The sequence below is a fragment of the Schistocerca gregaria genome, chromosome 3 (genome assembly GCF_023897955.1).
Source record: "Schistocerca gregaria isolate iqSchGreg1 chromosome 3, iqSchGreg1.2, whole genome shotgun sequence".
In the NCBI taxonomy this organism is placed as follows: domain Eukaryota; kingdom Metazoa; phylum Arthropoda; class Insecta; order Orthoptera; family Acrididae; genus Schistocerca; species Schistocerca gregaria.
The window spans coordinates 87,325,489-87,339,765 of record NC_064922.1 but is presented as its reverse complement, the minus strand read 5'-3'; positions in this window follow the sequence as shown (position 1 = coordinate 87,339,765).

Here is a 14,277-nt window from a genome sequence, read left to right as displayed (position 1 = left end):
GTCATTCGCGATTGCCACAGTGAAGGAAAATTTTACCACGCCTTCCTCTCAGCATATTGGTCTCAAGCCACACAAGACCGAGTAAAATATGGCATCATAATGATGAAAAATTTCGAACAATCTGAATTTTCCAGTCTTGTGGAATATTTTGAAGACATGTTGCACAAGAATCAGTATCTGTCAAACCCGTACAGCCCCACAGAACACATCCACATTTGCTTAATGAAATTGCCTGAACATTTACGACATATGATTTTGGCGGGACGTTGGAAAGATGACATTGAAGCTTTTCAGGGATTCTTACAAGAATTAGAAATTGACACAGACCGTAGCCGGATACGCAAACAGGAAAACAATCACTACAGGTCACATCCGTCACAATTCCGTGACGACAGAAACAATAACTGGACACGACAGGTCTATTCCTACAACGCAAATCGTGACCAAAACAGACACCACCCATATGACAACCACTGGCGGAGTAATAATAATTACAGAGAAACATCGCATTTCCGTAGTAATGAATATGACAGAGACAATCATAGAAACAGACAATATGGCAACCAGAACTATTATCATCAAGGGAGACGGAATAACTTCAGACGCAATGGTCCAGCGCGCAGTTACGATTCAGGGAGAAATTCTCCACCACGTGACCGACAAGAAATTAATTACAGAAATTACCGACATGACGACAGACGATATGATCTTAAGGACAGACCTGAATTACATCAGAACTGGCGGGATTCAAACAGAGCAGGGCCCTCTCAGCAAAGAGAATTTGTAGAAGTTAGGTCTCCTAATCCCATTAACGACGCGCTCCAACAAAGAAACAGACAATGACTCGCACCGCAGGCAGCCGCGTGCGCCGGCTGGTCAGAGAAAAATAACATAAGCTAACCTTGAGCAAAATTCCAGTGTTCCTTACCGACGTAATTACATGATAATTGCTTTTTAGGTGACAGTCTGCGTACTAGGAAGAGTAAAGGTTTACACCACATTTCACATGTAAAACCGTTTATTGAAAGATAATCTGCTTTTTAACTTTGTGTTTGCCATAAAACATTTCACTTCACATTTCTAGTATGCTTTGTCACACTTAGAAACTGTTAACATGCAACAATGTTTTGAAGTTCACTATCCAGTCTAGAACCTACGGAACATATTTAGACAGTATTTACGAGTGCATTGTTATAGTGAACAGACATCACTGTGTTATTTCGTGTGTACATTCTTGCTTGTTAGTTGCACGATTATGTAACGACCATAAAGCTGACATACTTAGAACATTTACCAGTACTACTAATGAGATTTTAATGCATTATTTTGGTTTACTTGAAAATATATTCTGGATTTAAAGTACTTTCTGTGAGATACCAGATGATACAGTGGTTAGTTTATGTGACAGCTACAAGATTTTATCACGACGCTACTAATGAGTGACAATTTACAATGTTGCTTTTGCAGTTTATCTGTTTTATATCTGCACAGTTTGTCTGAATTTTTCTGTAAAGTAAAACATGTTTTAGTAGTAACTTTTGTGGTATAGCTACAATGAGACAGCCTTTATCGTAGCACAACAATACGTTACATTATAGTACTTTCTAGATCACGGTAAGGTACGTAATAACTACGATATCTATACGGAAAGCAATTCACTTCGTTTATTACAAGGTAAGTACATTGACTTCAGCAGAACTTTGCTTACGGAGGACGATAACTACGACACTTCCATTTAATTATCTTACAACAAGACGCACAGTTTATCGCTACAGTACACGTATTTGAGTGATTAATTTTGTACTTAAAACATTTATTTTTAAAGATATTTGAAATAGAATGATACAAGATTAATTTTGTACTTAAAACATTTATTTTTAAAGATATTTGAAATAGAATGATACAAAGGTTTTCCATGATACATTTCATTCCATTGTTGTAATCTGCAACACCTGAGGATATAATTACATTAATCCTCAGGGGGGTACACGCTTACTTTGTGTACCATGTGTTTGGCAAGCACAAGGAGCCCTAGCTAATGTGGTATTTGCTTATACAACTTTACACATCGGTACCATATTTCTCTAACACATAATTTACACAGCTATCTGATCATTTAACTGAGAGAGACAAACATTTACTTTACTACATCAGTGACAGATGTTTACGTAATTACGCCATAGGATAACTTCACACTTACGAAGTTGTGTTTTGTCTGTACTTTGTGAACTGTTCATATTTTTCAGAACCATTGCGATACTATGAGAGCTTTGAATGATGTATTTGGTATGGGGTCATGATTTTTAAAGTACGTTTGAGGCAGATGACACTTTTGACATGAGCACAGATTTTTTTCTAGGTTTTGAAATAGGTAGCCACGACGATTTTGAGATTTGGCTGAGGTTTTATGATGTTATCATGACGATGTGTATTACGCTGTTGTGGTATGTTTATGATCAATAGGCTGATGCTATGTGAGGAATTTGATTATGCTATGTATTTCTTATGATTAAATATTGAAGAAGTGTCGACAAATATGTATATGTGTAATAAAGCAAGGAATAATGAGTAGTGGTTAGGGACTCTGGTTTGTGCAAAAGGTTGTTGGAAACCAAGAATCGTATTTTAAGAGTTATGAAATATATGTAAATGCGTGAATGTATTACAATGCCGATGAAAATTTTTTTGGACACTATTATATTTAAAGGATTTTGTTTCTACAGATTTGTAACGCAAATCCTCAACCTGTGAAAATATTTTTATATGTGACTGTCACTGTAGCGGAAACTGATGTCGTAAATTTTTCACTAAGAAAGGTAAGTGACCACCTGCACGTAATGCGTCGTGGGCACCCAGCTGCGCGACAGGCGCCTGGAAAAAAAGCCATTAGCGTGTGCCTGTCAGAGGCACAGGTGGAGAGAAAAAAGAGGCCATTATCCTCGCTATTGACATTCCGTTGTAGAAAGCATCGTAAATACGACACCCTCAAATTTGAAAAAATTATTACACTGTAGAGTTCTTAATTTATGATATTTACTGAAATGAAATGATGAGAAACGTTTCATGTCTATTGTCTTGCTAGCTGGAAAATTGTTTACTGCATTATGAAATGCCTTATGGCTAAGCGAATGATGTTTCACGCCTTGGTTTGCCTATTTTGTTTAATATCTAGTTTCTTGTTGCAACCCAGCATTGTTAAAATTAGAATTTAATACATGTACTAATATAACTACTTTCTGTCTACAGACCCAGTAAAGAATCATTTTATGATGTACTTCCTTAGAAAAGAGAGCACAAATAGACATTTCCCTTCACAGGACTTACAAAAAGAATTTTCTTTACGATTTGGTAACTTCTCTGCTAGCGTATGTTCTAGTGATGCATCACTCTAGTGTTAAGGTGTGACATAGGTATTACACATTTTTACTGTAATATTTTTTCTGCTTCATCTTTGTCATGTTTAGGTATAAGTTATTACATTTATTGCTGCTTGCTTTGCTTACTTGCATTTTTTTGTCAATGCTGTTTGTATTTATTGTTTTGTGCTGCTGCATTGCCTCGTCCCTTAGTTTAGCATCTGAGCTCAGTAGATTTAAGTTAGCTTAACAGGGGCTAGCCTATATAAAAGAATGAGTTGCGATGAATTGGAAGAAATGCACTGAGAGGTTATACGAAAAATGTACAGAAAGCAGGTATAGGTAGGATTCTCTTGTAAATAAATGATGAGGTAAGAAATATGTAAACATATAAATACAGAAAGCATCTTTTGATAGGAATTTTTTGGTGGAAACAAATGTTGAGATATGACGAAAGATTTACAGAATGAAGTTTTGGGTTGGACTGCAGTACCAAATGTTACACTGAAAACAAACCCTGTCCTTTCCTTGTATTATCCCACTATGTGTTTATGTATATATGTTCTACCGGTCTTTATATGTTTATCTGATAAATGTTGCAGAATTTTTGAAACACTAAGCTACATTCACTATGATGAGGAATACTGTTATCCTCAAATATAATTTGCATTAATAACATGTTATTTACTTTGTAAAGATGTTTACACATTATTTATTCTGTTTTGTTCTAATGCTTATGTGTGAAGTTAATGTTTCAAAAGTTATTCTGATCTTTTATGTATGTACTTATGTCGTAATTTTTGTAACACTGATGTATTTGCTATTTCATACTACAAATGTTATCTGCATTGTTATGTTCTTTAATGATATATTTTGTACCTTTGTTATTGCATTCTTATGTTATAAAATTGTAAATGACACCAGTTCATCAAATTAAGTAACTTGTAAATTACATTTCACTGCACACGTTTCTGTTGGTCATAGTATGTGGACAATATGTGCGAAGTAGGGACTGATAGTGTTTGCACGTGTGTTAATAACTCAGTAAGGGACTGGATAACAGCATTGCTGGTTCTAAGGACATTTCAAAAACAATTTTTAAGAGTGCACAAGTGGTGGTTGTGGACTTGCTATATTATCCGCAAGACTCTTCAATGGTGATTGTGCGCCTGCACAGTCAAACCGATGGCTGCTGGCCATCTCTACAAGGACTACAGTGGGTCTACACCTTTGATGACCCACCAATACCATTATTTCTGCAAGGACTGCAGTGGGTCTGCACCTCTAGTGGCCCACCAATAGTAATCTCTACCAGGACTACAGAGGGTTTGCTCTGTGATGACCTACCTACCGATAGTCTTCAATGTTGACTGACTCTGCTGTGGCCCATTACCTGTCTGCATGTCAATAGTCAGCACTGTCTATCCGTTGGAAGGACAACACTACTTCTTCAAGACTGCTTAGAAATCCACTACTTCTAAGTGCATTTCTTTTACTACTCAGACTTTGAGAAAAACACTGCAATTTTACTTTGATGAATGATCAGGACTGTCTTTATGGACTGTGAGAAAATTTTAGCTTTTGACCAACATTGTATCGATAAGTGTGTGCATTTCATTTCTTTGTTATTGTAATTATGAAAAAAATTTTCAAATCTGTATTGGCCACTGCCCAAAACAATTTGTAAATTTTTTTGTGGGGAGCAAGGGGGCTATGTTTAGGTTTTTTTAATTGCTAACGCCGCCGCCACGTATCGCTCTGTATGAAAATCACTGGCTGTGCCGTGTGCAGTCTGTGGCTGGTTGGCATTGTTGTAATACTCGCTATTGTAGTGTTGGGCAGCGGCAGCTGGATGCTAACAGCGCGTAGCGTTGCGCAGTTGGAGGTGAGCCGCCAGCAGTGGTGGACGTGGGGAGAGAGATGGCGGAGTTTTAAAATTTGTAAGAATTGGTGTCACGAACTGATTTATATATTATGACTATTAAGGTAAATACATTGTCTGTTCTGTATTAAAATCTTTCATTTGCTAACTATGCCTGTCAGTAGTTAGTGCCTTCCGTAGTTTGAATCTTTTGACAGATGTTTACGTAATTACACCATTGGATAACTTTACACTTACGAAGTTGTATTTTGTGAACTGTTCATATTTTTTCGGAACCATTGTGATACTATGAGAGCTTTGAATGACATATTTGGTATGGGATCACGATTTTTAAAGTACGTTTGAGGCAGATGACACTTTTGACATGAGCATAGAATTTTTTTTTAGGTTTTGAAATTATTGGAGGAAGCTACGGAGATTTTGAGAATTTGACTGTGGTGTTATGATGTTATTATTACATCGATGATGTGAATTATGCTGCTGAAGTATGCTTAAGCTGATGCTATATGAGTTATTTGGTTATGCTATGTATCTGTTATGATGAAATATTGAAGAAGTGTCGACGAATATATATATGTGTAATATGGTAAGAAATAATGAGTAGTGGTTAGGGACTCTGGTTTGTGAAAAAGGTGGTTGGAAACCAAGAATCGTACTTTAAGAGATGAAATGTATGTAAATGCGTGAATGTACCACAATGCCGCAGAAAATTTTTTGGACACTGTTATATTTACAGGATTTTGTTTCTACAGATTTGTAACGCAAGTTCTCGGCCTGTGAAATTTTTTTATATGAGACTGTCACTGCTGTCGTAAATATTTCGGTAAGAAAGTTAAGTGACCACCTTCACATAATGCGTCGTGGGCACCCTGCTGCGCAACAGTCGCCTGAAAAAAGCCATTAGTGTGTGCCTTTCAGAGGCAAAGGTGGAGAGAAAAAAAAGGGAGGCCATTAACCTCGCTATTGACATTCCTTTGAAGAAAGCATCGTAAATACGACACACTCTAACTTGAAAACATATGATTATACTGTGAACCTCTTAATTTATGATATTTACTGAAATGAAATGGTGAGAAACGTTTCATGTCTACTGGCTTGCTAGTTGGAAGATTGTTTACTGCATTATGAAATGCTTTATGGCTAGCGAATGACGTTTCACGCCTTGCTTTGCCTATTTTGTTTAATATCTAATTTCTAGCTGCACTGCAGCGTTGGTTAAAATAAAATTTTATAGATGCACTAATTTAAATATTTTCTGTCTACAGATCTAGTATATAATAATACCGTGACATACTTCCAAAAAAAAAAAAAAAAAAAAAGAAGTAGCACAAAAAGAACACAGAAATTGCATACAGAATTGTCTTCTCAAGTACATGGTAATATTTTTTTTACAATAAATTTTTGTGGAGCACCACTTTTATTGCATAGACATTAAGATGTGAAGAGACATTGTCCTTATCTGCATTGTTGTCTTTAGTGTAACCTTTTTTTCTGATTGAGCATTGTCATGTTTAGGTATAAGTTACAGCATTTGCTGCGGCTGTTTGTCATTCATAGTGCTACTGAATGTCACTTTGTATTACTAAGTTAAGCCAATTTTATTACTGATTTATTTTTCTTGTTTGATGCACATTGCCTTATATTAGTTGTAATATTGCTGCCTTTTTCTGCCAATTTCCATTTTTTTCATTGCTGTTTGTATTAAATTGTTTTGTGCTGCTGCATTGCCTCATCCCTTAGTTAAGCATCTGAGCTCAGTAGATTTAAGTTAGCTTAAGAGGGGGTAGCCTATATAAGAGAATGATTTGTGATATATTGGAAGAAATGCATTGAGAAGTTATACGAAAAAAGTACAGAAATCAGGTATAGATAGGACTTTTTGGAGATAATGAAGAACGAAGAGAGATCTCCGAGAAGTAAAGAAAGTTTTGTTTGCAAAATACTGCAGTAAAACAAACCCTGTCCTTTCCTTGTGTTATCCCACTATGTGTTTGTGTACTCTTGTATACTTGTGTTCTTCCTGTCTTTATGTGTTTAGCTAATAATATTTACATTGTAGAATTTTTCTGATGTTTAGACATTATTTATTCTCTTTTATTTTCATGCTAATGTGTGAAGTTGATGTTTCAATAATTATTCTGATCTTTTATGTATGTACTTATGTCATAATTTTTGCAACACCTATAAATTTGTTATTTCGATTCTTTTGTAAAGCCTGTACTACTGCAAATGTTCTCTGTATTGTTATGTTATTTAAAGATGTATTTTGTACCTTTGTTATTGTATTATCATGTTATAAAATTGTAATTGACACCAGTTCATCAAATTAAGTAAATTGTAAATTACATTTCACTGCACACGTTTCTGTTGGTCATAGTATATGGACAATATGTGAGAAGTAGGGACTGATAGTGTTTGCACATGTATTAATAACTCAGCAAGGGACTGGTTAACAGCATTGCTGGTTCTAAGGACATTTCAAAAACAATTTTTAAGAGTGCACAAGTGGTGGTTATGGACTTGCTATATTATCCGCAAGACTCTTCAATGGTGATTGTGCGCCTGCACAGTCAAACAGATGGCTGCTGGCCATCTCTACAAGGACTACAGTGGGTCTACACCTTTGATGACCCACCAATACCATTATTTCTGCAAGGACTGCAGTGGGTCTGCATCTCTAGTGGCCCATCAATAGTAATCTCTACCAGGACTACAGTGGGTCTGCTCTGTGATGACCTACCTACCGATAGTCTTCAACGTTGACTGACTCTGCTGTGGCCCATTACCTGTCTGCATGTCAAGTGTCAGCACTGTCTTTCATTGGAAGGACAACACTACTTCTTCAAGACTGCTTAGAAATCCACTACTTCCAAGTGCAATTTCTTTTATTGCTCAGACTTTGAAAAAAAACACTGCAATTTTACTGTGATGAACGATCAGGACTGTCTTTATGGACTGTGAGAAAATTTTAGCTTCTGACAAACATTGTATCAATAAGTGTGTGTATTTGATATCTTTGTTATAGTAATTATGAAAAATTTTATCAAATCATTATTGGCCACTGCCCAAAACAATTTTTAAAAATTTTTTGTGGGGAGCATGGGGGCTATGTAAGTAGGCTGTTTAGGTTTTCTTGTTGGTAACGCCACATAGCGCTCGTTATGAAAAAATCACTGGCTGTGCCGTGTGCAGTCTGTGTTTAGTCTACATTGTTGTCTGCCATTGTAGTGTTGGGCAGCGGCAGCTGGATGCTAACAGCGTGTAGCGTTGCGCAGTTGGAGGTGAGCTGCCAGCAGTGGTGGACGTGGGGAGAGAGATGGCGGAGTTTTGTAATTTGTAAGACTGGATGTCATGAACTATCATATATATTTTGACTATTAAGGTAAATACACTGTTTGTTCTCTATTAAAATCTTTCATTTGCTAACTATACCTATCAGTAGTTATGCCTTCCGTAGTTAGAATCTTTTATTTAGCATGCAGTAGTGGTGCTCGGTGTATTGCAGTAGTTCGAGTAACGAAGATTTTTTGTGAGTTAAGTGATTTGTGAAAGGTATAGGTTAATGTTAGTCAGGGCCATTCTTTTGTAGGGATTATTGAAAATCAGATTGCGTTGCGCTAAAAATATTGTGAGTCAGTTTAAGCACATTCGTGTATAATTGTTCAAAGAGGACGTTTCACATAGACCAGTTGTGTACAATTTTTCAAAGGGGACGTTTCATACCTTGTCGGTGTTTAGGCAGCGTCAGGGCGGCAGCGGGCAGCACAGCTCCGCTCACCTCGCCATCTCGGAACTAACTCTCCTCCTAACTTCTCCTTACTACCATTTACGAAGTTGGTTTAAAAAAAAACTATCTGGCTGTGTTTTCATCTGACCAATCAGGGTCTCAATGTTAATCTTAAGCTCCGCCTACAAAAATTCTGTCTATCCAATAAGAAACGCTATACTTTTCGTGGTGGGGCAATGTTTTTAAAGTTTGCAACGTAACAGAGCCTTGAAAAAGTCTCACGCTAAAACTTGCAGCTGGTGTAGTCCTTTTAGCGTTATCGTAAGATCTATACTGTTCTTCTGGAGGGCTCTATCTTTTAACATGGGCTGGGGGGTGGTCCTAACGTAACAGAGACGCGAAAAAGTCTCACCATAAAACTTGCGGGTGGTGTGGCCCTTTTTGTGTTATCGTAAGATCTATACTGTTTTTCTGGAGGGCTCTAGCTTTTAACAGGGGCTGGGGGGGGGGGGTGGTCCTTGAAGTGACAGAGACGTGAAAAAGTCTCATGCTAAGACTTGTGGGTGGTGAGGCCCTAGTGGTTAGCTGGCGACGTGGGTGTCCAGTCTGTCCCTTATCGTAGGGCCTTCTAGTTTAACAGGGTTCTGCTCTCGGCTTCTGTTTTCGTTTCTCCCCTTGGAACTGCTTCTGTCTCACTATGGGAAGGCATGACATGCATTTAGGCATTCTTGTGTTACTCTGTGGTATTCCATTTCTCACTTGTTGCTCGTATTATCTTGGTTAATTTAATGTCACGATTTATTCGGTGCTATGTGACATACTACTGGATTTGCTTATCATGTCAGGATTTTCATGGAATGTGTTGGATTTTCCTGACACCTTACATATCACCACCCTTCGAACTTTATTTGTGCACTGAATTTAGGCAATGATTGAATCGTTGTCTAAGTCAGTAAAAAATTTTCTAATTTTTCTAAATTTTGTTTTGTACTGTTCAGACATGTTATTCTTCCCTATGCTAATTTGTATCACTAATTTCCTCCACATTATAATTAAAAATGACAAGAGAAGAATATCTTTATACTATTATTAATTTTTTTTTAAGCAGTTTGTTTTCGAAAGTGAGGAGTCTTTCTCATTGATTTTCTTAGAAATATTGTTTTTATAAATGTAATAATTAAGTATCTATTCGTAACACATTTTCTAAATATCATGTACAAGTAAAATGGTTTTGTTTCTAGACACTCATTTCAACATTGTTACACTAACAAATAAGAATTATTTCCAAGAATTGAAATGAAATATACATACACAAGTATTGAGGTATTATCCTAACAAATGGTGCAAATGTTTAAAAAAAGGGAAAATATCAAACAAGATAATTTTTTATTCTTTGCTTTATAAGGAGAAAATAAGTAAAATATAGTTATTCTTTCTTTTTTATGAGGAGAAAATAAGTGGCATATTGTTTCTGTATATACTGTCCATTTCAGAACTAATGACTTATTTTTATCGATAGCCTATTTTTTACTTAAGTCCATAGTCAATGACTGTTATTTTTTAGTTTATTAGCTGTCTGGTGTGCTTAATGTATTTAGTTTTTCACACGTTTCTTTTGCACAATTCCTACATCACATAATTTGATTTCACGCATTCACACAAACCTATGAATGTTTAAGCATGAGGTTGGCGAATGTTTTTGCACGAAGGTAATGGACTTCAGAGAGATGGATGTGGGCAAGTATTTGATGTACAGCTTCGTTCGTCGTTCCTTGTTTGCTTTGCAAGTATGTGTTGCGGTTGTGGAGGTCCCATAATAGAATGGAGCTGTGAGTGCAGAATCTCGTGGTTTACTGGCTTTGTATGCGTGAAAGTCATCGTTATGTGTCGCTGAAAGCGGTCGTTTTTCATTGTAATACATCGATTTGACCAATCAGAGACTTTAAAGTTAATTGAGAGAAAAGGAAAGAAGACTCAGCTTTGCAGTCTCTTTCCCACGCGTTGACGCCATGTCTTTTGCTAACACAGCCCTCCATAAAGAGCTTCTTATCTCCCCTATTGGTTCCATTTCGAAGGTTGCAAAGAACAGCTATAAACTCACTAAAAGCCTCGTGCTTTCAAAAAATGGTTCAAATGGTTTTGAGCACTATGGGACTTAACATCTGTGGTAATTAGTCCCCTAGAACTTAGAACTACTTAAACCTAACTAGCCTAAGGGGTTCACACACATCCATTCCCGAGGCATGATTCGAACCTGCGACCGCAGGTAGTCGCACGATTCCGGACTGAAGCGCCTGGAACCACTCGGCCACCTCGGGCGACTCCTCGTGCGTATGTTTTGTAACAGTGTCTTGACGTCTGGGTGCCACGGACCTGTACCACTGAAATTCGCAGAACACTCACAGTTGCCTTGTCGGCTTCCTGCCTAACAAGGGCCCATCCTCTGCTTTATTGCCGGTCTACAATGCGCTGGCCATTGCTACAGTGACTTCTCGGCGGTAGTCAGTCTACCTGGACGAGGATGCCTGCCGACCGGCACCAACCAATGTGTCTGCACAATGAGACCGTGGATCTCGGCCGTCGGCTCCACAGAAGAAAAACGACCTTCCCTCGGCTCACCATCACCGTGCTTTTGCTGCAGTCGTTTAAATCGGCACCCTATTCCTTTGAAAGCAGGTAAAGCTTACCATTATTCCTCTCCTAGAGCACACAAGCAAGAGCGTTAACTACTGCCCACCATTTCATCAGGATGTGTGAAGTCAAACTGCAATAAAAATCATATTCCCTAAGAACATTAAGCGGCATCAAACCGAATCAGAAGTGAGAGTGCCCAGCAATCTCTCTCACGTTTTACCAAATTTACTTATGAAGATCACAACCAGTTTTGCAGCGGAATATCTGAATTGCCACTCACTCGGTGGCTTAATGACATCCTCAACTGCATCTTTCCGACAGTGATTCTCAACATTTGTTCCATGATCCTTGATATGAAGTGAGGGTATCATCTGGAGTGCCCCAGGGAAGTGTGGTAGGTCCGCTGTTGTTTTCTATCTACATAAATGATCTTTTGGATAGGATGGATAGCAATGTGCGGCTGTTTCCTGATGATAATGTGGTGTACGGGAAGGTGTCGTCGTTCAGTGACTGTAGGAGGAGACAAGATGCCCTGGACAGGATTTGTGATTGGTGTAAAAAATGGCAGAAACTATAAATATAGATAAATGTGAATTAATGCAGATGAATAGGAAATAGAATCCCGTAATGTTTGAATACTCCATCAGTAGTGTAGCGCTTGACACACTCACGTCGATTAAATATTTAGGCGTAACATTGCACAGCGATGGGACAAGCATATAATGGCAGTCGTGGGGAAGGCGGATAGTCCGTCTTCGGTTCATTGGTAGAATTTGGGGAAGATGTGGTTCATCTGTAAAGGAGACCGCTTATAAAACACTAATAAGACTTATTCTTGAGTACTGCTCGAGCGTTTGGGATTCCTATCAGGTCGGATTGAGGGAGGACATAGAAGCAATTCACAGGCGGGCTGCTAGCTTTGTTACTGGTAGGTTTGATCATCACGCGAGTGTTACGAAAATGCTTCAGGAACTCGGGTGGGAGTCTCTAGAGGAAAGGAGGCGTTCTTTTCGTGAGTCGCTACTGAGGAAATTTAGAGAACCAGCATTTGAGGCTGCCTGCAGTACAATTTTACTGCCGCCAACTTATATTTCGCGGAAAGACCACAAAGATAAGATAAGAGAGATTAGGGCTCGTACAGAGACGTATAGGCAGTCATTTTTCCCTCGTCCTGTTTGGGAATGGAACAGGGAGAGGAGATGCTAGTTGTGGTACGAGGTACCCTCCGCCACACACCGCTTGGTGGATTGCGGAGTTTGTATGTAGATGTAGATGAAGTTTATTCTACTCACTGAATGAGTTAATTGTGGCCTCCTGGTATCAAGCACTGGCGGCGGAACAGAGTCAGACAGCGCAAACGGCCAAAAGCCACTCCACAGGAGACATGGCCAGCTCTAGTGTGGCACTCGCTGCCGGGCGGGCGCTGCGAGTAGGCTTCATCCATCATCATGGGCGTTAAGGACTACAAAGGACTCCTGCAGCGTCTCAAGCAGTGAATGACACCCACATTCACTGTGAGGGCGACGGCAATTTGTGAGACAAACTCTCGAATGTCGAACACTTCAGGAAGGCCACAAGTGTCGCAGCTAACTCCCGCTTCCTTTCTCCTTACGTTGTTCTTCCTGACATTCCCATCAGAGCTGGAGGACATCGGATTCAGTGTGCGACGCGAATCAAATTCACGCAGACGCAGAGCCTTCACTCCTGGTGATCGCAAACACCAGCCAGAAGAACAAGAAGTTCTTTGTAGTGAATTGGGTTGCCGACCCTCAGGTTGCCGACGAACGTCTGTGGAACAAGGCAGCTCCTTCCCAGCGCCTCGGCTGCCAAGGCGTGAGCATGTGGCACACCACTGTATCTTCTCCGACGCGAGAGTGAAGTGCGCGGGCGAACACGCGAACATTAAGGTGCCATCTAACGAGGTCGCACCCTTCCAACTGCAAGAACTGTGGTACCCCGCACTTCGTGAGCTGCCGTGGTTGAGAAGTGTTTAATGTCGCGGTAGCCTGCCATCATGGTGGTTCCACTCAAGGAGGTGGATGAACATAAGCACCGAGTGACACTTGCTCGGAGCCTGGGGCTCTTGCCGGCCTAACTGGCTCTTTCCAGCACAGGTACAGTAGAGATCCAGGGGGCAGCGCACCCGCTCGTACCAGCTGCCTCGCGCTCAGTCCACAGCAGTGAGCTACCGTGTATTGCTACAGGATGCCTCACTTGGTTCAAATGGCTCTGAGCACTATGGAACTTAACATCTGAGGTCATCAGTCTCCTAGAACTCAGAACTACTTAAACACAACTAACCTAAGGACACCACACACATCCATGCCCGAGGCAGGATTCGAACCTGCGACCGTAGCGGTCGCGCGGTTCCAGACTGAAGAGCCTCGAACCGCTCGGCCACTGCGGCCGGCCGGTGCCTCACTAACGCGTTCCGTGGAAAATTTGTCTTTAAGACTTGTTGTGTCAATGAGAGCTGACAATAAAATTCCACATAATGAGAACCGACAGTGAAATTCGATACTTTTTTTTTATATTTTGATGATGCAAGGAAAGGGTGGCAGGTAAGTAAGAAACATGATATGTCTTAACACTAATGCAGGCTTATCATGACTGCAGTTTCAGGACGAATTTTAAATTGACAAATTTATGTTTCGTGACCATTTTATTTAAACACTAAA